The sequence below is a fragment of the Silene latifolia genome, chromosome Y, assembly GCF_048544455.1.
Source record: "Silene latifolia isolate original U9 population chromosome Y, ASM4854445v1, whole genome shotgun sequence".
NCBI lineage: Eukaryota > Viridiplantae > Streptophyta > Magnoliopsida > Caryophyllales > Caryophyllaceae > Silene > Silene latifolia.
This window is the reverse complement of record NC_133538.1, coordinates 475516347-475539776: the sequence shown is the minus strand read 5'-3', so window position 1 is coordinate 475539776 and position 23430 is coordinate 475516347. Positions and strand designations below refer to the sequence as shown.

General features: G+C 36.4%; 1 non-coding gene across 1 annotated transcript; it reads left to right on the top strand.

Moving 5' to 3' along the window:
* Positions 1 to 17889: 17889 nt before the first annotated feature.
* On the top strand, positions 17890 to 17996 carry LOC141634715 (small nucleolar RNA R71). Its single transcript, XR_012539440.1, has one exon. It is a non-coding gene; the product is annotated as a small nucleolar RNA R71 (small nucleolar RNA).
* The last annotated feature ends 5434 nt before the right edge of the window (positions 17997 to 23430 follow it).

Here is a 23430-nt window from a genome sequence, read left to right as displayed (position 1 = left end):
AATGAGATACGGTCTGAGTAATTGAATTGTATCATTACTCAGATGAAATTATTGTTTAAGGAAACAATTAAATTTGAATGAATTATTATAAATACAATTTATTGTGATTTATAATTGGAGAAACATTTTGGTACAAGTAATTATGAATTACTAAGTCGATTTTTGTATATGACGTATTTTATTAATACGTTGATTTTTAATATGTTAAAAATACATAACAAATTATGTAACATATGACATGTGACATATTGACAAATTTGACAAAAATAAAATGGGTTCCATTTTATGTAGGTACCGAAATTAGGGGAGGATTAGGATAAATATTGTGTTGTTTAAATTAGTGGAAAACATAATCATTCACTAATAGCCTAGCCATGCAACCCTAGTTTGCATTGTGAAGACAAACAAAGGCATGCATTGGCTCCCCTACCCTCCTCCTACCCGGTTTTCTTGACAAAGAAAGGCAAGGGTTTTTGTCTTATATTTTTGATATACACTACATGCATGAGTGTGTATTATTCATTCATACTAACTCATCTAAAATAAGAATTTTTAGAAAGATAAAATACTTCCTCTCCTCTCCTCTCTCAACCGGTTTTTGGGAGATTAAAAACCAAATTATTTTAGGTCAATTTTCATACAAAAATTAATGTTATCTAGTATTCATAGTATTAATTTTATTAAGAGTAAGCTTTGGGTATAAATCATTGGGAGAGATCCTACACTTGGGTCTTTGTTCATCCAAAAGGAAAGCTCAAGAACAAGAGAGAAAGGTGATCTCTCTTGTGCCCATTTGAACCGAAAATCCAATGTAAGAATGGATGTTTCTTCCTTATTTTGTTTATTTGTTTGCATGCATAAGATCATTAGTTAATTTTATGACAAATTAAATTAAAACATATATGAGTATATTAAGTATATAGATCTACTTTTCTTTCAATCGGTATCAAGAGCCATGGTTGTTTGCATGCAAATCGGTTAAAAGTTTTTCCGAGTTATAAAGATTAACATATAAAACTTGTATAATTTGTGTTATTATGATATATCACGAAATTAATTCATGCATGTTAAAATTTCTGGTCCTAAAATGTTTTAGGATATTTTGGTTATATTTACGGATTTTTATTGTTCATATTATACAATAATGGCATTTAAATATGATTTTATGAGTAAAAAAGTCATTTTCGGTCTAAAATTAGCTATACTTCGAATTTTCCAGTGATTTTTAGATATGTTGTCACATATATTATTTTGAGATAACCTGTAAAGTTTCATAATTTTTGGACTTCTTATGCTCGAAAAATGGATTTTTCATTATTAAATTCGGATTTAGGTGAAAAATAGGTTAATATGAGATAAATTTCGAATCTGGTCATAGAAATGTAGTATGTTGTCACATGCAATTTTACAAGATGTGTGTAAAATAATAGGCTATAGTGAAGTCTTTTTGCATGATTTATGGATTTTTGAAAAAAAATAGCATAAATAGTGACATTATTAGTGAAAAATTAATAAAACATAATCTATGACTAAGGAAAAACGTCCAATGTTGCATTTTATTATATTTTTCAGATCTAAAATTGAAAAGTTAATGTATATAATTTTTCACATGTTTTTATGATTATTTTGGTTAAAACCGATAAACCGCAACATTGTTTTTCCGGAAAAATTCGAAATTTTTAACCTAAGGTTTTGAATATTATGAGTGTCATGGTATTTTTTTTTCCAGAGTGTTCATGAGTTTAAATTTCAAATTTTGAATTTATTTGAAATTTTGTGATTTATTTGAAGTTTATAGCTTATTTTTGTAATTTTAAGTCCATTAATGAACAAATTTTATAAATATGAGTTAATTATGGTCAAATTATTAGTGAAGACTAAATTTTGAGTCCTAAGAGGTTAGGGTAATTAACTTATGCACAAATATGAATTTATGTAATTTTTGTGATTATAAAATGTTGAAATCACGCAAATTAAATAAAACAAGGTAATATACGATATTGGCTAATTAAAGGCGATTTAGCATAAAATTGGGCATGTTCATATATATATTATAATGCTGCATTTTCTTTATGATTGTCATAATTTTAATTTATGTAATTTTTGAATTATGTAATTTTTTACTTAGTATGGCCTTAGATTTTAATTGGTATTTCCCGAAATGTATGGGAATATCGATTCGGTTGTAATTTATTGTGATCTCGTATCACCGTTTTGTAATTTAATAGATTTATTTTATTTTAGTTACAAACGTATAATAGGAAATTATGTAATTTGCTATGTAATTTAATTTATCTCAGAGTTCCCAAAGACGGATTTCTTCAAGATGGCGATACATAAAGACGGTGTTACCTCGAGATGCGTGCCACAACCGAAGTTCAAGGGACCAATGGAGTTGGTTTCCGAATATGTAATAGTTAAATAGTTTTTCTATTTTAGGAAGGCCATACTAGGATTTATTTTATGTTTGCATTTTATTTATATGTCGCATACATCGCTAAATCGCCATAACTAAAACATGCATCCTCATCTCATCGAGTTTATCGACCGTGTCAATTAGAATTATCGTAGTTCACCGCTTTAGTTCACTTAAAACGTGATAGATAATAAATTGACATGACCTCTCGCTAAAACAATTAATTGAGACATAGCCTTACCAAATAGTAGAAACCATGAAAACCTATTTCGCGAGGGAGTGCACTCGGCCCTACCGGGGTACAAACCTTGCTACGTAGGGGAAGTGGGTGATGAATGTTAATCCACCGAGTTCATGTTAATGAGGGTTTCATCGGCCATACCGTGCCTAAATTGATGTGGATTTGGATCATGGACACATTTATTCGAAATTTGGATTGAACTCAACAAAAGTTTTTCGATAAGGGTTTCATCGGCCATATCGTGCCCTTGTCGGATGTGTTTTGGGCTATAGCTAATTATTAGAGTAATTTTATCGACCAAGAGTTCTAAAAGTAGAATCGATTAAAACGTTAATCCACCGAGTTATATTGATAAAGGTTTCATCGGCCATACCGTGCCTAAGTCGATATGAATTTGGGTCTTGGAATCATTTATCCAGTTGGGTAGAGGTCACTAGAAAAATGCATAAAACTTGTTTAAATCATACATTTTTACGAGTATTATTATTAAAACGACATTTGTTTTACTCCTTCTATCTTGTTTTGTAGACCACTTCTTTTTCTCATAACAAATGGCAACACCAACCCCTAACGCCACGCCTCTCGCTAGTTCATCATGGCTCCGATCCTTCATGGATCGATGTAAACTTGAAAAGAATTGGTCAAATTTCTCCGATTGGGATGCCCAACTCAAATTGGCCGCCCAAGGTGACGACAAGCTTCGTTACCTTACCGAGGCCTCTCCACCCGAACCTACTACTAGGTCGACCGCCGCCACTAGGGAAGCATATGAGGCTTACCAAAAGGAGTCCGCCGCAATGAAAAATGTCTTGATATTTGCGATGGAGGCGGATCTCCAAAGGAGAGCCTTTAAAATGGGCAATGCTAATGAGATTTACTCCAAGCTTGTGACAATGTTTTCACAAACTCCGCGGATCGTCCAATATAAGGCGGCCGCGGCATTCTTTGATCTCGACTTCAAAGAGGGCCAAAAGGTTAGCCCTCATGTGCTCAAACTTATGGAGCTTGTCGAGACCTTGAAAATTCAAAAGGTTGAAATCCCCAAAGAACTTGTTGTAGATAGGATTCTACACTCCTTGTCCAAAGTCAAAGCGTATGTTCAATTCCGGGTGAATTTTAACATGCAAGACAAGGATGTGTCTCTTGAAGAATTGCACAAGTTACTTGTGCAAGCCGAGAGGGACATGGGGTTAAATGTGAACCCTCCAAAGGATGTGCTTAACATAAGCACTAAGAGTAAGGGGAAGTTCAAGAAGAATGGGAGGAAGGGTAAGAAGCAAGCTCCCACTTTCACCAAAGCTAGGACTTGTGAAGCTAGCACTTCAAAAATCAAGAAGGGTCCTCTTGATAAATGCCATTATTGTAATGGTATGGGACATTGGAAAAGAAATTATTCCAAATACCTTGGTGATATTAAGGCTGGAAAGATTACTCCAGTAGGTAAATGACTATCCTTTCTTTTATGTTTCTAATTCAACTATGGTATTATGATACAAAGTTGTGATAATGTATCTCCCTTTTTCTTGTAAATAGGGCCTCCACCAAGCAAAGACAAAGGAGAAGAAAAGCAAGCTTAAGAAACCATCAAGGAGCTAGGAATAGCTTTCATGGAGCTTTGCTTTTTATGGTCTTATTTTATTCATGTTTTGGATTTTAGAACCTTAAGTTTCCGTGTTTGACATGGGAAGGTATTTTGGATAATTTGTTGTATTTTGGATAATGGTGACTTAGTTTGCAACCCAAGTCACCCGTTTTATCATTTTATCCTTTTGTTCTAAAATTCATGTTTAAATGCTTACTCTTAGAAACATATAACTTAAAGTGATCTAATAGACAAATATAATGACGGGTTTCATTATATGTCCACATGCTTAAGGCTTGTGTATGATCATTTATAAAGCGATTTTGAGTCTATGAACTCTCTTAAAGGAATGTCAATCACCAAGTACACTTACGAAATCTATAACTATTAGTCAATCTATAAGATAGTTCTCCTTATAACTTCAACATAATTATTTGTGTCTCATATGCTATCTTTGAATCTATAGTGTATTTATTCTAAAGATAGAGTGGGAGAAAAATGAGGACACAACTCACAAGACAAGATAAATTTATGTACTTGTGCAAATGAGATCTACGCAAGGTAGAATGATTTGAATGAGGGGTATATCTATTCACATAGTATACCAAATAGATGAGATCTATGGTCTCAAGTGAGTCCTATATGACTAAAGAGACCAAGTAAAGTAATCATAAGAGCATATTCTTAAGATTACTACACGAGGAGACCAAAAGAAAGTTTTGGAACAAAATGACTAATGTAAAGTCTTAACAAGAGTTTTGACTAAGTTTATGAAAATTCTGACCAATAGTTTCAACCTTGAGATTTACTTAAGAGCCTAAATGAATCAATGTAACATCCTAGTAATAAGCGATATTTATGACTAGAGGTTGCTTGGATTGATATACTGATATCTTCAATAGCCAAAGTTTTAAACCACACAGATGTCATTACTTAACCTCATTATGAAAATGAATTGGTTAAACCTCCTTCTAAAAGGGATATTTTGAAGGATGTGTATTGGATATTACTTATATTTAATAAATGACATTACCAAACATCATTATGACATGAATGTGTTAGAGATTTAAAATCTCTTTCCATAAGGTTAAGATGAGACCTCTTCGAAATAGGAATTTTGAAAGGATATGATGGGAACATATATGGTTTCATCTTAATAACTTTGCAAAGCAACATACATTCCAAATTTTGAAATGTTTTCAATTGAGTAATCAATTTCGAAACATGTGGAATTAAGTGGGAGCATTAGAAATTTTCATGTGAAGACATGGAATTTAGTGGGAGCCTTCATCCTTTGAATGTTTACAACTCATCACTCATTGAAGAATGACGAGCTAATATCTTCTTTCACAAAGAAGTATTTGAGTTTTCAATTCTGGATGAATTTGGACTATGATGAATCCAATTACATCAAGAAATATTGGATTAGTATTAAGAGATACACATCGTATCAACATATACATAGGTTATTCATGTAGATGAAAATGGAATTGCCATTAGCAGTCATGGTCGTTCATTGAACCTATGAACGGTTGATCTCATGATTATTAGTAACTAATATTTCCGCCATTAGAATAATCATGCACATGTCCAATGGTGAATCATATGCATAAGAGCATGATGATTCATTGGTAAGCCATAATAGAAACGTCATGAATTCTCGAGTAGAATCCGATGAGCGATTTCGGTGTTTGACGGAATAATCTATTATGTGTTAAGAGGTTGCACATATTCTAGAAAGTTCGAACACACGTAAAGATTTATGAAAATCCTAAACTTTTCAAATCAAAAGGAGAAATAAGAGGTTATTGGAAAGATACTTAGTTGAATAAGAAGTTACTCAAAACTAATCTTTCCTAACTATGCTAGGACTTGTAAGAAGTGCTAGGCTAATAATCTTGACAAATTGTTGCAAGACTCTACAAAACATGTACCTAGTGCATTGTGTGTGGATGAAGTACTTGATCAGTACAAGTTATATCATTCACCACAAATTCGTTCGTTATGTGATAAAAGGAAGTTCTTTCAAGATAAAGAACCAAAACCGAGGTCGGGAACCTTGATGTGTACTTGGTAAGATTCATGCTATGAGAGAGAACATGAATGTAAAAGAAAATGCGATTATAAGAAGTTTGAACACATGGACACATGACATGTTAAACTTCTATTGCAATCAACAAGTGTTTATACACTTACGATTTGCATCACAAGGTTGTAATATGGTATTGACTACCCGAGTGTGATGTCGACATTTGTCGTTTGAGTTATTATTAATTCACCTTATACATTGTTATATCCAAACGGGTTGTAGAGACAATTGAACCCCGTTAAAGTGAACATGGATTAACATAGTATTTGCCCATAGTTACTTACATGAGGTGACGTCTCGAAGTGACTAGAGTGTGATGCGATTGATGGCAAGTTCAAGTGCCATAGAGTCATGTGAGATGACTAGTCGATCACATAGGCAGACTGTTAGAAACATTTTGTCGGGCCTAATGACCGCTTATAGAGTTCTGGCAAATTTATATAGCCTGATCGTGGCGAGAGCTGCTATAGTATTCAAATGAGTCGATTCTTTTGACTAAAGACTATTCGCCTAAGATGGCACGATTTTGATTAACTTTGATTTGTGTTACTACGACCTTCGTAAATGGGGTCAAATGGGCATATTTTGGGTTATGATGGCTGTGGCTAGTTGAATGGAATGAGTGCGATAGGAATTGTCCACCCCTAGTCAGGGTTATAACAATATCTCAGGGCCACTCGAGGAGTAATAAACTGGAAATGCGTGGCCACGCTCGGAATATATGTATCTATGATAGATAAATCCGGTCAATCAGTTATTCTCCAGATCGAGGAAACCACTCTCGATATGATCACTTGCAAGTACGACCTGAAAGACACCTTGCATTGAGTGGGAAATAGTAATAGGATAAGAGAATTGGTGACGCACACTTGTCGAGGACAAGTGGGAGATTGTTGGAATATGTGTCCTCCGACAATAATGCGATCACAACTGTTGATCATGATGATCACATGTTTAAGTCTCATTATAAAGAATACAATTGGGAAGTAATATTTTTACTGTCAACTGATCAACATATATCGGTAATGATTGGCTGACTAGAGTTTGACATTACTGTTGTGCGACGGTGGTGATCAGTTGATCTCCTAGGTCATACCTATAGGGCAAAACTCTTAATTGATCATTTAATTAATCGTATAACGTTACGAGTTAATTAAATTACTTGAAAATTGACGGACGATTTTGGAAGTAAAATTTACGTATCACATTGAAATTTGATTAAATGAGATACGGTCTGAGTAATTGAATTGTATCATTACTCAGATGAAATTATTGTTTAAGGAAACAATTAAATTTGAATGAATTATTATAAATACAATTTATTGTGATTTATAATTGGAGAAACATTTTGGTACAAGTAATTATGAATTACTAAGTCGATTTTTGTATATGCCGTATTTTATTAATACGTTGATTTTTAATATGTTAAAAATACATAACAAATTATGTAACATATGACATGTGACATATTGACAAATTTGACAAAAATAAAATGGGTTCCATTTTATGTAGGTACCGAAATTAGGGGAGGATAAGGATAAATATTGTGTTTTTTAAATTAGTGGAAAACATAATCATTCACTAATAGCCTAGCCATGCAACCCTAGTTTGCATTGTGAAGACAAACAAAGGCATGCATTGGCTCCCCTACCCTCCTCCTACCCGGTTTTCTTGACAAAGAAAGGCAAGGGTTTTTGTCTTATATTTTTGATATACTCTACATGCATGAGTGTGTATTATTCATTCATACTAACTTATCTAAAATAAGAATTTTTAGAAAGATAAAATACTTCCTCTCCTCTCCTCTCTCAACCGGTTTTTGGGAGATTAAAAACCAAATTATTTTGGGTCAATTTTCATACAAAAATTAATATTATCTAGTATTCATAGTATTAATTTTATTAAGAGTAAGCTTTGGGTATAAATCCTTGGGAGAGATCCTACACTTGGGTCTTTGTTCATCCAAAAGGAAAGCTCAAGAACAAGAGAGAAAGGTGATCTCTCTTGTGCCCATTTGAACCGAAAATCCAATGTAAGAATGGATGTTTCTTCCTTATTTTGTTTATTTGTTTGCATGCATAAGATCATTAGTTAATTTTATGACAAATTAAATTAAAACATATATGAGTATGTTAAGTATATAGATCTACTTTTCTTTCAATTCCGATGCAGACTATGCAGGTTGTTCACTTGATATAAAACGTACTTCAGGTATAGCTATGTTTGTTTGACCGTGTAATATTACACGGGGGTCAAAGAAGAAAAATTCCGTTAGTGTTATCTACAACTGAAGCCGAGTATATTGCCGTTTGGTTGGTATGTTCTCAACTTTTATGGCTTAAGCAACAATAGTTATGTGATTACGGTGTTAACGTTGGGTGTATTCCCATTTTATGTGACAATACGAATGCTATAATTATTTCTTAGAACCCTGCGCAGCACTCACATACTAAGCATATAGACATTAGACACCATTTTCTACGTGACCATGTAGATAAGGGCAACATAAGACTGGAATTTTGTAGTACATAAAAACAATGGGCTGACATTTTTACCAAAGTATTGGCTAGAGAACGTTTTGAGATTTTACGGTTGGAAATTGGTTTAATTGGTGGCAACTAAAATTGTCACAAATATTTTATTTTCTGTATGACTGACTAGATTTGACGAGATTGTATGACTGTGTCCGTATATTTCGTTACAAGTTTATTTATGTTAAATGTTATATTATATTACGAGAATTTACGTTTGGTAGTCATGTATATCTTGTGTCTTATTACGAACCATAATTTCGGTAACAATTTTTTCCTTAATATCCCCTTTACCGAAATTTTTACAAAAAATTCTATCCTATTACCTAATATTATCTTATCATATTTTCCAAAAGATTTACCCTAACAATCTTTCCTAATCTCTTATATATGATATGTAAAAAAAAGGAAAATCTATTCATATCAGGTGTTACCTACTCCTACACGTTACCCTCTCCACTTTCCTAATCCTACCCAACCACAAAATTACCATCACCATAAATACTCCCTCCTTTCCACCGCCCTATCACCATAAATAATCCTAACGGCGCCATTTTTGATCGGTCCGTTTCGTATTCACAAGTAAATAGATGTGGTCGTTGGTCACGGTCGAATCAAAACACAATTTATAGCTTAACAAGCAACTCTACAATTAGTAAAGAGGCAAGTAAAGGTCGGATCCCAAGGGACGGGAGTTGAAATGAGATTTCTATTGTAACTAGTGGTGTCTAAGGGGTGTCACAAATTGGGTTGATGTAGAAGGTTACTAACTAGAATAACAATGAAAATAAACAAGCAAGATGAATTAAAGGGGTGTAAACAATTGATTAAAGGCACTAGGGTGTCATGGGGTCATAGGGGAATCATGGGATATGATCATACAAACATGTTCTCAAATTATAAGCAAGCAATTATTGTTGTGATGGATTGAGTTGGGTTATATCTTACAATCCTAGGAAAGTTTGGGTCCCGGAGCCGAATCGATTAGATTGTACAACACCTACAAGTCGACTTAATCTTCCCTACTCAACAACATGCATGGTCTAATGAGACTCGAGTTGAGTTATGTCTTACAAGTCTCATTGAAAAGATAGGAGATGATAGTAAATGCAAGGATTCATAGGCTTAGCATTTCATCAAATATAACATGTGCATGAGTTGAGATCAAAACAAGCAAGCAAATAAGATATGAAAGCATATTAATTTAAGCATGAATCATTCCCCATGTTGGTTTCCCCTAATCACCCATTAACCCTAGCTAAGAGATTACTCACTCATTATCATGTTGATCATGCTAGCAAGGTTGTCAATCATACTAACAATATGAAACATGATGAATAAATAAAAGTAATTAGCAATAATTAAAAAGGGATTAAGAGATTATACCTACTTAATGATTCCAATAATAAAGCAAGAATAATAGAAGTACTTGAATGCTAGATTGAGAGGTTGTCAATCTCCCAATAATAACCCAAATAATCTTCAATTACCCAAAATAAAGGATGAACAAAAGAGAGATTAAAGAACTAAAACTTGGATTAAAACTTGATTAATACTTGATTACAATATTGAAGAGAGATTTGATTGATATTAACTACACTAATTATTGATAAGAAGAACATGCCCTCTAATTAGACTAATGGGGTATTTATAGTGAAAATTAGGGAGGATGCATTAGGGTTAACTAAGGGCTAAACTAGTAATTACACTTTTTAAGTTGAGCAAGGAGAAGCCGGTATTTTTGGAGAGAAGGGCTTCTCTTTTCGTAGCTTGAAGAAGACAACCCGTCTTTGTGAAGGAATCCGGGCGGATTAAGGTCGGGACGGCCGGATTTGGGCGATGGAATCCGAGCGGATTCTGGGAATCCGGGCGGATTGCTTGAGGGGAATCCGAGCGGATTCCAGCTGGGGCGCTTCGGATTGTGCAAGGCGGGACGGGCGGATTGTTGACAATCCGCTCGGATTGTCGATCAGCGTGTAACTTCTTCTTTTTTCCCTTTTCTTCATAAATTCCTTGGGGATTTCCTTGGGGACTCAAGGATCTTTTCTCAACATTGCTCTTCTACTATGATATGTACAAAGGCCTTCTAATCTTGTCCCTCCTTGATGCTTGGTCATTGAATTTGATCAATTTAGTCATGTTTTGCCATGAAAATGCAAGATTCTTACTCCTTTCCTACCAAGGGATCAAAATCTCAAAGAGTATGCAAAACAAAGAACTAAAGATAAGAAATGACCCAAATAAGTACTAAAAAGCATGGAAACAAGGCTAATTTGGGGGCTAAATATGCGCCAATTATGGTCACATCAAATATCCCCAAACCGAACCTTTGCTCGTCCCGAGTAAAGAGGTGACAAATACTAGGACCAATACTAACCTATCCTAATAATATAGCCGATATGAGACAATTAGCGGGTCTCACTCCGCCCCTTCAACTCACAACAAGACAACCATGAGGTAGGATGCCTTCTTGCAAGGCAAGGTGGGTCTTGCCAAAATGGCGACACATCCAAACATTAAGCACGCAAAAACACATAATGGATGCATCTACAAAAAGAATAGCCACTCCCTCATCGAGTGGCGGAAAATATCTACAAGGGAAGCAATTCAAGGGTACACAATCCTTCATAGATGCAATTTGTTCAAACTACTAAGCCTAGAAGGATACCAATAAATCACCTCCAAAATGTGTCAAGCTAGGGTACCTTTGTCCTCAATCGTTAAATGCTTTTGTCAAGAGTAGACTCCTTATGGTGTTAGAAACACTGGAGGATCGCGGAATTCCCCCTCTTGCCTAGACAAGAAGAAGGGTCGTCCCCTCTCTACCATGCACAAAAATGGATATGATGGATAAAGGGATCAATAGATATTTGAGTTTCACTTTGGGAGTTTGCTTTTGTTTTTGTTTTCCCCCCAATTTCTTGTGGCATTTGACATTTGAGAATACTTTCTTTGCCATTTCTTTTTGATTTTTGGCATTTCAATACTTGACAACTTTTTGCATTTCTTTTTGAATATTTTCAAAGTCACCCCAATTAGTAACGAGGGTGCCTTGTATTTGAAGCTTAGGAGTCTATTTTTGCTCCTCTTTTCTTTTGATGCGTTTTTGCAAACTTTCTTTCACTTTTCATTTCATTGAACTCAAATTGATTTCTTTTTGTGCCCATTCCCTTTGAGGACAAAAAGGTGGTAGAACATGGATGATGGATGTATGGGTGCATGGTTTCAAGGGTCACCTTGGAATAAACGGTAGCCAAGGAGTTATCACACCACAAGGTACTCTTGACTCGGCCTTAAACCATGGGTCAAAGGATACTAGCATGACACATCCTAGGGTGTTTCACAAGTATTCTAACAAGCAAAGTCTTAAGAAGAAAAAGCATCTACTAGGGCCTATATACACTTGTCAAGCTTCCGAAGTAGACGGTTTCGCAAAATTTTTCTAACATGCAACTGCATGCCATGATGCAACTAACATATAAACATCCTAATGCATATGATTCTACCAACTAATATGACATATAATCTAAATGCAAGTCCTAGATTCACATTGTTATACCGCATCAATCAAAATAAAGCCACATAGTCATTAACATAAAGAGGAAAAAGGAGATTGGAAAGATCATACCATGCGGTCTTCAATATCCTCATGTCTCGGATGTGGCGTAGTCAATCAATGTGAACAAGGATAAAACAAACACAATATATACAAGACAATATATACAAAGGAAATGAACTTGTTTTGGGGTTTTTCAATTTTTTTTTCAATTTTTATGATTTTTGAAATTTTTCAATTTTTATGGGTTTTTGAATAAGAGTTAAATGTTAGAATTCCCATCCCCACACTAATATGGGCATTGTCCTCAATGGCCAAAATGATGGAAATTATGCAAAGATTATGCATGATTTCTATACTAAATGCAATTCTATACTAAACTACACTACATGATGCATGGTTTTTGTTATGACGGAGAGGATAATTTAGATTACCTCCCGTTGCGTATGCATTAACTTCCCCAAACCGAGTGAGACACTATTGCTAATGTCCAAGGATGGGTATAGTTCATGCATACACTATGCTTATGCATGAAACTAGTTTGTCATTTTGGATTTTACAAAAGGGAACAATAAGATAGGAACACCTCAATGGTACCGAGGTGTGAGTCCTTTGATGTTGCTAGGACTAAACCAACAATGATCAAAATGAAATAAAATACAAAGAGATAGAGACAAACCATGGGAGTGTAGGAGTCTCCAAGGCTTGCTAGTCTTCCATCATGCTATCATCATCACCACTTCCCTCATGAGAAGTGGTCACATTGCCACTTTCCTTGTCATTTGCTTCTTCACTTTCTTCCTCATCTTGCTCATCATCATCTTCACCATTTCTTTCTTCTTCCATTGCTTCTTCCTCAATATTATCATCAACTTCTTCATCATTTCCAACAACCTCATTATCTCCCACCACGTCCCTAGATGCACCCGGAAATAAGACTTCTCTATCCGCCCAACTAGGCAAAGGACAAGATGGATCAAGGAGTCCTTGCCTAGCTAGATGTAGGAGGGGTGGATATTGAGCCAAATACGCATTTTTCCGATCTTCATGGGCTTGCTTGTGCATTGCTTGCATGAGAAGAGTCACATAGTCTTTCCCAATTTCAATTCCTTCCGGCTTGAACTCTTCATACTCAAAGGGGTAAGGTGGTATGATAATGGAAGAGGAGGGGTTTCAAGATCACCCTTTTGTTGTTGAATGATATACTCGGCTTCTTCGGAAAGGGGAAGTAGATAATTGGTCCGGTGGACGCTTAGGCGACAAATCTTCGAGGGCAAGGTGAACGATCTAGCTTCACTAGTTAGCCATCCATATTTAGTATCAAGGGGTTATGGGCAACCCACTTGAACTTGTGAATCATAATATGCATATCAATAAGATGGCCACCTTCCTTTGCTTTGTACTTCTTATCCTTATTGAAATTAGGATCAAAGTGCTTAGCTAGGACCGTGACTAGGCCGCCATTGACAATAACGGTCGTGCCCTTCTTCCCATTATCAACATTAAGCCATCTATCAACCAATAGCCTCAAAGAATTGTAAGGCTTGGTGTGAATTCTTCCGATATTCAAAGCCGATTCAAGGAGAATAAAATCGAGTCTTGTGAAATGATTGGTGTCTTTCCTAGCAATTATGGTATTTCCCACAACCTTGTGCCATACTCTTATGCCCGGATGATGGACCAAAAGAGCACGACACGCATGAAAATCCTCAAATTTCTTCCCGAAGATTGCCTCCCAAAGAGGTTCGGGGTCATACTTTCCATAACTCTTGAAATAACTTTGTTCATCACTAAGACCCAAAATTTCACCCAATTCCTTAAAGGTAATGCGTCTACTAACATTAGCTAGACGAAACTCGATATTTTCTCTATTCTCAACTTTGGTGATTTTTAAAGAACTTAAGAATTCCAAGACAAGGGAGGGGTATGTCAATTCCTTTGTTTCAAACAATTTCTCCAACCCCATGGCTTTGAAAAAGGCTTTTGTTTGTTCAAGAACACCCAATTTTTCCAAGGCATCTTTACATATGAATTTGGTGGATTGAATAGATTTCATAGCAAACTTGACAAAGGTATTTCTATGGGTATCGGAAATAAAAGTTACCTCCGGATAATGCAAAAGTTGATTAATTACCGGAGTAGAGGATGTTGATGGTCCCATAGAAGGTTGTTGTTGTTGTTGCACTTCCAAGTTTGGTGTTGCCACCACCATAGCCAAAGCTTTCTTTGTTTGAAGAGCCTTTTGCCTTTGTGAGAGTGCCTTAGCCTTTGGTGCCTTTGTTGCCTTTGTTGCACCCTTAGTCCTTGCCATTGATGAGCTTAACCAAGAAAAGAATGAAAAATCTTCAATTTGTAGTATGCCCAAATCGATTTTAAGGTGAAAGGCTTTGCCTTTATGAAAACAAAAATCGACTCAAAGGTTGAAAATTTTGTTCTTGGTTTTGGTTTTTGTTGAAGAAGGAGTGATTAATTTGTTGTTGGAAGGGTGGTTTGATTTGTTTTTGTTGAATGTTGTTGAGGGTTTTTGTTTTTATGATGGAGGGGATGAGGGTTTTGATGTTGTGGGTAGTGTTTATGAATGAATGAATGAATGAATGAATGAAGGTGGGAGGGGTTTTAAAGAGGCCGAAAATTTCAAAACTGCAGGGGCAATCCGTGCGGATTAGGTTCAATCCGTGCGGATTCTGCTTCTTCAATCTTTGCAAAAGCTCGCCTAAAGACGGGCGGATTTGGTACAATCCGCTCGGATTTGCTGAACACGGGACGGGCGGATTTCTTCAAAGACGGACGGATTTCAGTCCAGAGATTTTTGCTTGTTTTCTTCAAAAAAAGACGGGCGTCTTTTTTTTACAAGACGGACGGATTCTTCAAGACGGCGGATTTTTGGGAATCGCTCGGATTCTTTAATCAAGAAAATTCCAAAATTCAGCTCGATTCAAGACGGGCGTCTTTTCGCAGGACGCTCGGATTGCATAAGACGGGCAGATTCTCCGAATCCGCTCGGATTCTTCCTCTGTGTACACGGATTGATTCCATCCGTGCACAGCGCATTCCCTTTTTCATTCTTCCATTCTTTCTTTCAAGGCTTGTGTTCTTCATTGTGGGGGCAATACGAAGGCATGGATAGCCTAGGCAATTGCCATCCCCACGCTAAGGTAAAGCACTACACATCAATTGAAGTCGTTAGTCCCTCCCTCACTTCTCTCTTACATGACAATTATTTTGATCAAACTAAATAAAAATCCAAAAATGACAAAAATGCAATACAAGAATTGAAATGTAAGTTAGGGAGTTAGAAATATTAACAAGTGGTGGTTTAGGGAGGACTCCACCAAACTCTCATTCTTGATGAGATGTCAAGGGGGCATGTTCAAGGTGTTGTTGTTGTTGCTCAACACCTTGAAAAAGTAATCAAAAGCTTGTTCATTGTTATGGTAGAGGTCCTCAATAGACCGTGGCCCTTGTTGTTGATCATGATCGATGGCATGCCCAATGTAGGGATTAAAAATCCCTTCAAACTCGTCGTCCCAAAGACCACAAACTTCATTGAGTTGATCATTGAAAATCTCTTGCTTAGATGGAGACAACTCTCCCAAATTCTTCTCTTGGCCAATGAGGCCATCCTCTTCTTCCTTGGTTGATTTTGATGAGCTTTGCAAGCTCTCCTTGTCACAATTCACTTGCTCTTTGAATGGAGCATCTTCAATTTTCTTCCTCCATTGGAGTTCCGATTTCTTCCTTTCATCTTTTCGGCTATAATGATCAATCATAAAACATGGCTCATGCAAACGAGGAGCTCTCATGGTCTTGTCAAGATTAAAAGTTATGCTTTCATCTCCCACTTCTAGAGTGAGCTCTCCATGTTTCACATCAATCACCGCACCCGCGGTGTGTAGGAAAGGTCTTCCTAGGATGATTGGAATGTTGGAATCTTCCTCCATATCAACAATGACAAAGTCCACCGGATGAAAAACTTCCCAATTCGCACTGGGACATCTTCCCATATCCCTAACGGTGTCTTCGTCGATCTATCGGCCATTTGGAGTGTGATGTTGGTGCATTTAAGCTCTCCCATTCCCAACCTTTTACTTACCGAGTACGGCATGACACTCACACTTGCCCCTAGATCACATAAGGCTTTATTGATCGTTGTGTCGCCAATGGTACACGGTATTGAGAAGCTCCCCGGATCCTTTAACTTTGGAGGTGAACTCCCTTGAAGTATTGCACTACTCACCTTAGTGAAGGCGATAGTCTCAAGTTTCCGGATCGACTTCTTCTTTGTGAGGATATCTTTCATGTACTTTGCATAGGCCGGAACGTGGTTGATTAACTCCGTGAAAGGAATTGAGACTTCTAAATTCTTCACAATTTCCATGAACTTTCCAAGTTGATCATCAAATTTGGGCTTGGCTTGACGACTTGGAAAAGGAAGTCTAATCACAATGGGCTCCTTCTCTTTGGCCTTGTCTTCATTTTTCCTTGAACTTTCTTCTTTTGATGATTCTCCATCTTTGGAGTTTTGCGCAATTTCTTCCTTTTCACTCGCTTCCACAACTTCATCCTCAACTTGCTTCTTCGGTGCTTCATACCTTGTACCACTTCTCAAGTGAATGGCACTAACCGTTTCATGTCTAGGGGGATTACTTTGAGGTGGTAATTGCCCCTTTTGTCTTTGTGAGCTTGAAGATGCTAGTTGAGTCAATTGTGTTTCCAACATCTTGGTGTGAGCTAGAATGTTGTTGATGGTGGTTTCTTTTGCTTGGCTATCTTTTTGCATTTGGGTGAAAAATTCTTGTTGATTCTTTTGCATTTGGAGGACCGCTTTTTGGACATCAAAACCTTGGTCATTTTGGTGATTGTATGGATTTTGATTTTGGTAACCTTGGTTTTGATTGTAAAAGGGTCTTTGATTTTGGTTTCTCATAGGTGGTGGAGTGTATGTTGTTTGAGGGTTTTGAACATTTTGGCTCTTGTATGAGAGATTTGGATGGAACTTGGTGTTTTCATTGTAAAAATTTGAATAAGGGGTACCACTTTTGTAAGCTTGGAAAGCATTAACTTGTTCGGTTGTTCCCCTACACTCACTTGGGTCATGACCCAAAGTTCCACAATTCTCACATATCCCACATGGGATTGATGAGGATGCCGTCATGGCATTGACATGATGCTTCGATGATTTTGAGTTTTCCTCAAGTCTAGCCATAGCTTGTTCAAACTTCAAGTTGATTGTGTCAATGTGAGCACTTAGTTGAGCACCCAATTGAGTAACGGAGTCCACTTCATGCTTTCCTCCTCTAGTAGTCTTGCGAGGTCTACTATATTGTGAATTATGGACCGCCATTTCCTCAATCTTGTTCCATGTTTGATTGTCATCAACTTCGGTGAACATTCCATTTGATCCCATATTGAGAATGTTCCTAGAATCTTCATATAAACCATTCCAAAATTGTTGCACCAAAAATCATTCGCTAAGTCCATGGTGAGGACATGAGCGACAAATACCTTTAAACCGCTCCCAAGCTTCATACAAAGACTCTTCATCCCTTTGCTTAAAACCCGTAATTTGAGCTCTTAGCATGTTGGTCTTTTCCGGTGGGTAGAATTTTTTTAGAAAGCTAGAGCCAACTTCTTCCAAGAATCTATTCCAAGGGTGGCCTTATCAAGGCCCTTCAACCATTGCTTTACGGTGCCGATTAAGGAAAAAGGAAATAAGACCCATCTAATTTGGTCTTGAGTCACGCCCGTTTGAGAGATAGCATCACAATAATCGCAAAAGGTTTCCATATGAGAATGAGGGTCCTCACTAGGCATTCCCCCGAATTGGCTCCTCTCAACTAGTTGGATGAAGGCGGACTTGGCAATAAAATTTCCGGTGAGATGTTGCGGTGTAGGAGTACCATTTGGTAGATTATCCTCGGTGGGTACGGAGTGTGACGAGAATTTTGGCATTGTAGGTGGATTTTGTGGGGTATTGTGTAATGGGTTTTCTTCTCCTTCTATTGCGAAAGGATTGACAAACTTACTAGTGGGTTGAACAACTTCACTAACACCTCTCAAATTCCTCCTAACAAGTCTCCTATTGTTCGTCAAGGTTCTTTCGATTTCACGGTCAAAAGGTAACAAATCACTTTGTAACCTTCTAGACATGCAAAATATCAAACAACTCAAAATTAATTAGAACAAACCTTGAGGAGTTTTACTTCCTCAAGATGAAGAAAGACACAACTAATAACAAAAAGAATAAATCTAAATCAAACAAACACCGTCCCCGGCAACGGCGCCGTTTTTGATCGGTCCGTTTCGTATTCACAAGTAAATAGATGTGGTCGTTGGTCACGGTCGAATCAAAACACAATTTATAGCTTAACAAGCAACTCTACAATTAGTAAAGAGGCAAGTAAAGGTCGGATCCCAAGGGACGGGAGTTGAAATGAGATTTCTATTGTAACTAGTGGTGTCTAAGGGGTGTCACAAATTGGGTTGATGTAGAAGGTTACTAAACTAGAATAACAATGAAAATAAACAAGCAAGATGAATTAAAGGGGTGTAAACAATTGATTAAAGGCACTAGGGTGTCATGGGGTCATAGGGGAATCATGGGATATGATCATACAAACATGTTCTCAAATTATAAGCAAGCAATAATTGTTGTGATGGATTGAGTTGGGTTATATCTTACAATCCTAGGAAAGTTTGGGTCCCGGAGCCGAATCGATTAGATTGTACAACACCTACAAGTCGACTTAATCTTCCCTACTCAACAACATGCATGGTCTAATGAGACTCGAGTTGGGTTATGTCTTACAAGTCTTATTGAAAAGATAGGAGATGATAGTAAATGCAAGGATTCATAGGCTTAGCATTTCATCAAATATAACATGTGCATGAGTTGAGATCAAAACAAGCAAGCAAATAAGATATGAAAGCATATTAATTTAAGCATGAATCATTCCCCATGTTGGTTTCCCCTAATCACCCATTAACCCTAGCTAAGAGATTACTCACTCATTATCATGTTGATCATGCTAGCAAGGTTGTCAATCATACTAACAATATGAAACATGATGAATAAATAAAAGTAATTAGCAATAATTAAAAAGGGATTAAGAGATTATACCTACTTAATGATTCCAATAATAAAGCAAGAATAATAGAAGTACTTGAATGCTAGATTGAGAGGTTGTCAATCTCCCAATAATAACCCAAATAATCTTCAATTACCCAAAATAAAGGATGAACAAAAGAGAGATTAAAGAACTAAAACTTGGATTAAAACTTGATTAATACTTGATTACAATATTGAAGAGAGATTTGATTGATATTAACTACACTAATTATTGATAAGAAGAACATGCCCTCTAATTAGACTAATGGGGTATTTATAGTGAAAATTAGGGAGGATGCATTAGGGTTAACTAAGGGCTAAACTAGTAATTACACTTTTTAAGTTGAGCAAGGAGAAGCCGGTATTTTTGGAGAGAAGGGCTTCTCTTTTCGTAGCTTGAAGAAGACAACCCGTGCTGTGAAGGAATCCGGGCGGATTAAGGTCGGAACGGCCGGATTTGGGCGATGGAATCCGAGCGGATTCTGGGGAATCCGGGCGGATTGCTGAGGGGGAATCCGGGCGGATTGCTGAGGGGGAATCCGAGCGGATTCCAGCTGGGACGCTCGGATTGTGCAAGGGCAGGACGGGCGGATTGTTGACAATCCGCTCGGATTGTCAGTCAGCGTGGTAACTTCTTCTTTTCTTCCCTTTTCTTCATAAATTCCTTGGGGATTTCCTTGGGGACTCAAGGATCTTTTCTCAACATTGCTCTTCTACTATGATATGTACAAAGGCCTTCTAATCTTGTCCCTCCTTGATGCTTGGTCATTGAATTTGATCAATTTAGTCATGTTTTGCCATGAAAATGCAAGATTCTTACTCCTTTCCTACCAAGGGATCAAAATCTCAAAGAGTATGCAAAACAAAGAACTAAAGATAAGAAATGACCCAAATAAGTACTAAAAAGAATGGAAACAAGGCTAATTCGGGGGCTAAATATGCGCTAATTATGGTCACATCAGAGATATATGATTAGTTTTGATGATGACAAGTATGCACTTTATATTACATATACTCTTGCTCGTAATTATTTGTTTAGTCTTTAATAAATTGATTAAAGTTTGCAACTTAAGCAAGTAATGTTATAGCAACCTTGGCTATAACATTGAAGATTTGTGAAACACTATTCAAGTAATGTTATAGCAGCTTGTGCTATAACATTGAAGATTCTTAAAGTGTCATAAAAACTGTAACTAGTTTCAAGTATGATGATCACTCAAGCAAAAGGCTCGATCAAGTCTATAACAAGCTCAAGATGAAGAGCTTATGATCAAGATAAAAAGAAGATCCTACCACTGAAGATCTCCAGGAAGATTAGCTAGTATAGGACTTCATCTAATAACGGTATCTTAAGAAGTAATATTGGGAAGGTAAAGTTATAGCTATTTTATCTATAACTTTACTTACCAAACTTAAAGTTATAGCCATTTTTACTATAACTTTTGGTTGCATTTTAAGGCACGATTTTAATAGTTTTAAAATCAATTTTCAAAAGATAAAATTCTTCAAATATGTTTTGAAATCATGCGTGTATATGATAGAGTTGATATGCGGTTTGTTTAGAATAAATAATTTATGTTGTCCTATTGGTTAGTAAAACGACTTGTGAGTCGTCATGCTACCTAGGGTTTGCTAAATTATCTAAACCTAACCCTAATCTACACCTTGATATTTTGACCTAGGGTTTCGGCTAAAATAGGCTTATGAGCCGTGTGGATGCCTAACTTACTCCCTATGCAAGTAAATATTATTAGGTCAAATCTATAATATATTGCCATAAGATATTTTGATATCTTATCAATTATATTAGATTTACCCTATTTACTTAATTAAAAAATTTAGTAGATTAAATTAAGAAGAGATAAGATTTGTTTCTTATGAAACAAACTATCTTGCCTCACGGCACACCAGGGTTTCGACCAAAACCTAGTTTCTCTCTTTTACTATATATACGTATGATGTTCATTATTTCAAACAAGCTTTTCGAAATATAAAATTCCTTGCAAAAAATTTTATTTTAAATTCTAATTAAGTCTTTTATTTGTTTTGCAATTGAAAATCATTTACGAAAAGTCGTGCTCTTTAATTTACGTATTATTCTTAAGATTACGTTATAAGATAATAGTACTTCATATTGTTTCTACTCGTTCAATTGTGTGAACACTTAGAGAACAATCAAGTGCTTTCGTCGTAACTTAAGATAGTCAAATCGAATATCTAGTGATATTCAAATCGAGTTATAACTAGAGTTAGTTATGCGAGTGGGTTGATAATTTTGTAATCCGAAGAAAGGTACTAAAATTATTAATCGAGAATAGTGGACGTAGGCCTCGACTTGCGAAGCTGAACCACTTCAAATATCGTGTGTCCTTGCATTTTCCTTATCGTTCATTTCATTACGTTCATAAATCGTTTAGTTAATTAGTAAAAGTTTAATCGATAAACTTTAAGTAATTAATTATTTAGATATAAAATAAAAAGTGGGGATAAGTTTTTAAATACTCAATTCACCCCCGCCCCCCCTCCCCTCTCTCCCTCTCGAGTATTTAGACTTGGATAGACTCTTCAGTTGGGAAGATAGATTGGATCTAATAGATTTTTCTTACAACAACAGCTACCATACGAGTATTGGGATGGCTCTGTTTGAGGCGTTGTATGGGAGGAGGTGTAGGAGTCCGATTTTCTGGGATGATAGCGCAGAGGTAGTGGTTTTAGGACCACATATGGTTCCGGATATGGTGGAACAAGTGAAGTTGATTCGACAAAAGATGAAGGCGGCTCAGGATTAACAAAGATTTATGTGGATTTACATCGTTGAGACGTGGAGTTCCAAGTTGGGGATCAGGTTCTTTTGAAAGTGTCACCTATGCGTGGGGTGATGCGGTTTGGTAAGAAAGGGAAGCTAATCAAGAAGTTCATTGGTCCTTATGAGATTTTGGATCGTGTGGGAGAGGTTGCTTATCGGTTAGCCTTGCCACCAACTTTGGATCGAGTACACAAGGTGTTTCATGTGTCTCAACTACGGAGGTATGTGAGTGACCATTCTCATGTGCTAGAGGTTGAGAACATTGAGTTGGATGAATCTTTGTCTTACCTTGAGGTGCCAAAAGAGATTCTAGATCGTAAGATTCGCAAGACTAGAACTGGGGAGACAGTGTTGCTAAAGGTTTTATGGTCCAATCACAACATTGAGGAAGCAACTTGGGAGGCGGAGGAAGCTATGAAGGAACACAACCCGTTTTTTTTATTAGGTATGTGTGGTTACGGGGACATAACCATGTTTATTTAAGGGGGGGTAGGAGATGATCGCTTAAGCTTTTCGTGCGAGTTTCGGTAAGTTTTGGTAAAGTTTAGTGTTTGTTTTGAGTTATAGTAAGTTTTGTTTAAGTTTTGTTTCGAGTTCTTGTTGTGTCGTTGCATTATAGTTGAGTATAGTGAGTTTGTTTTTCTGTATGGGTTTGAACTTCTGGGACGATGTTCATTTTTAAGTAGGGAAGACTTTAATACCTTAGATATTTGAGCTGTTGGGTACTCTATCGAGTAGGACTTACTGTGTCGAGTAAGTCTTTGACGCATTCTCGAGTGTGTTCTGCTTTGTAGTTACTCGATTGAGTAGGCGATACTCGATCGAGTACGTTAGTTACTCGATCGAGTAAGTTGTGTTTTACGGTTTTTTGGCCGAGTTTGATAGTAATGTGTGAATAGGCATTTAAAGTGATTTCGACAGTTCTTTTTACTTTTACTCTTATTCTCTAAACCTTTTACAAAAGAAAAACAAAGTGACGTTCAATCCTCTTCTCTCTTTGCTATCAAATCACGGCTAGGTTTGTCGGATTTTTGAGTTCATCATACCTCTGTGATTGTCATCTTGTGGGTAAGTTTTCTATATTGTTGTTATTTCATATAG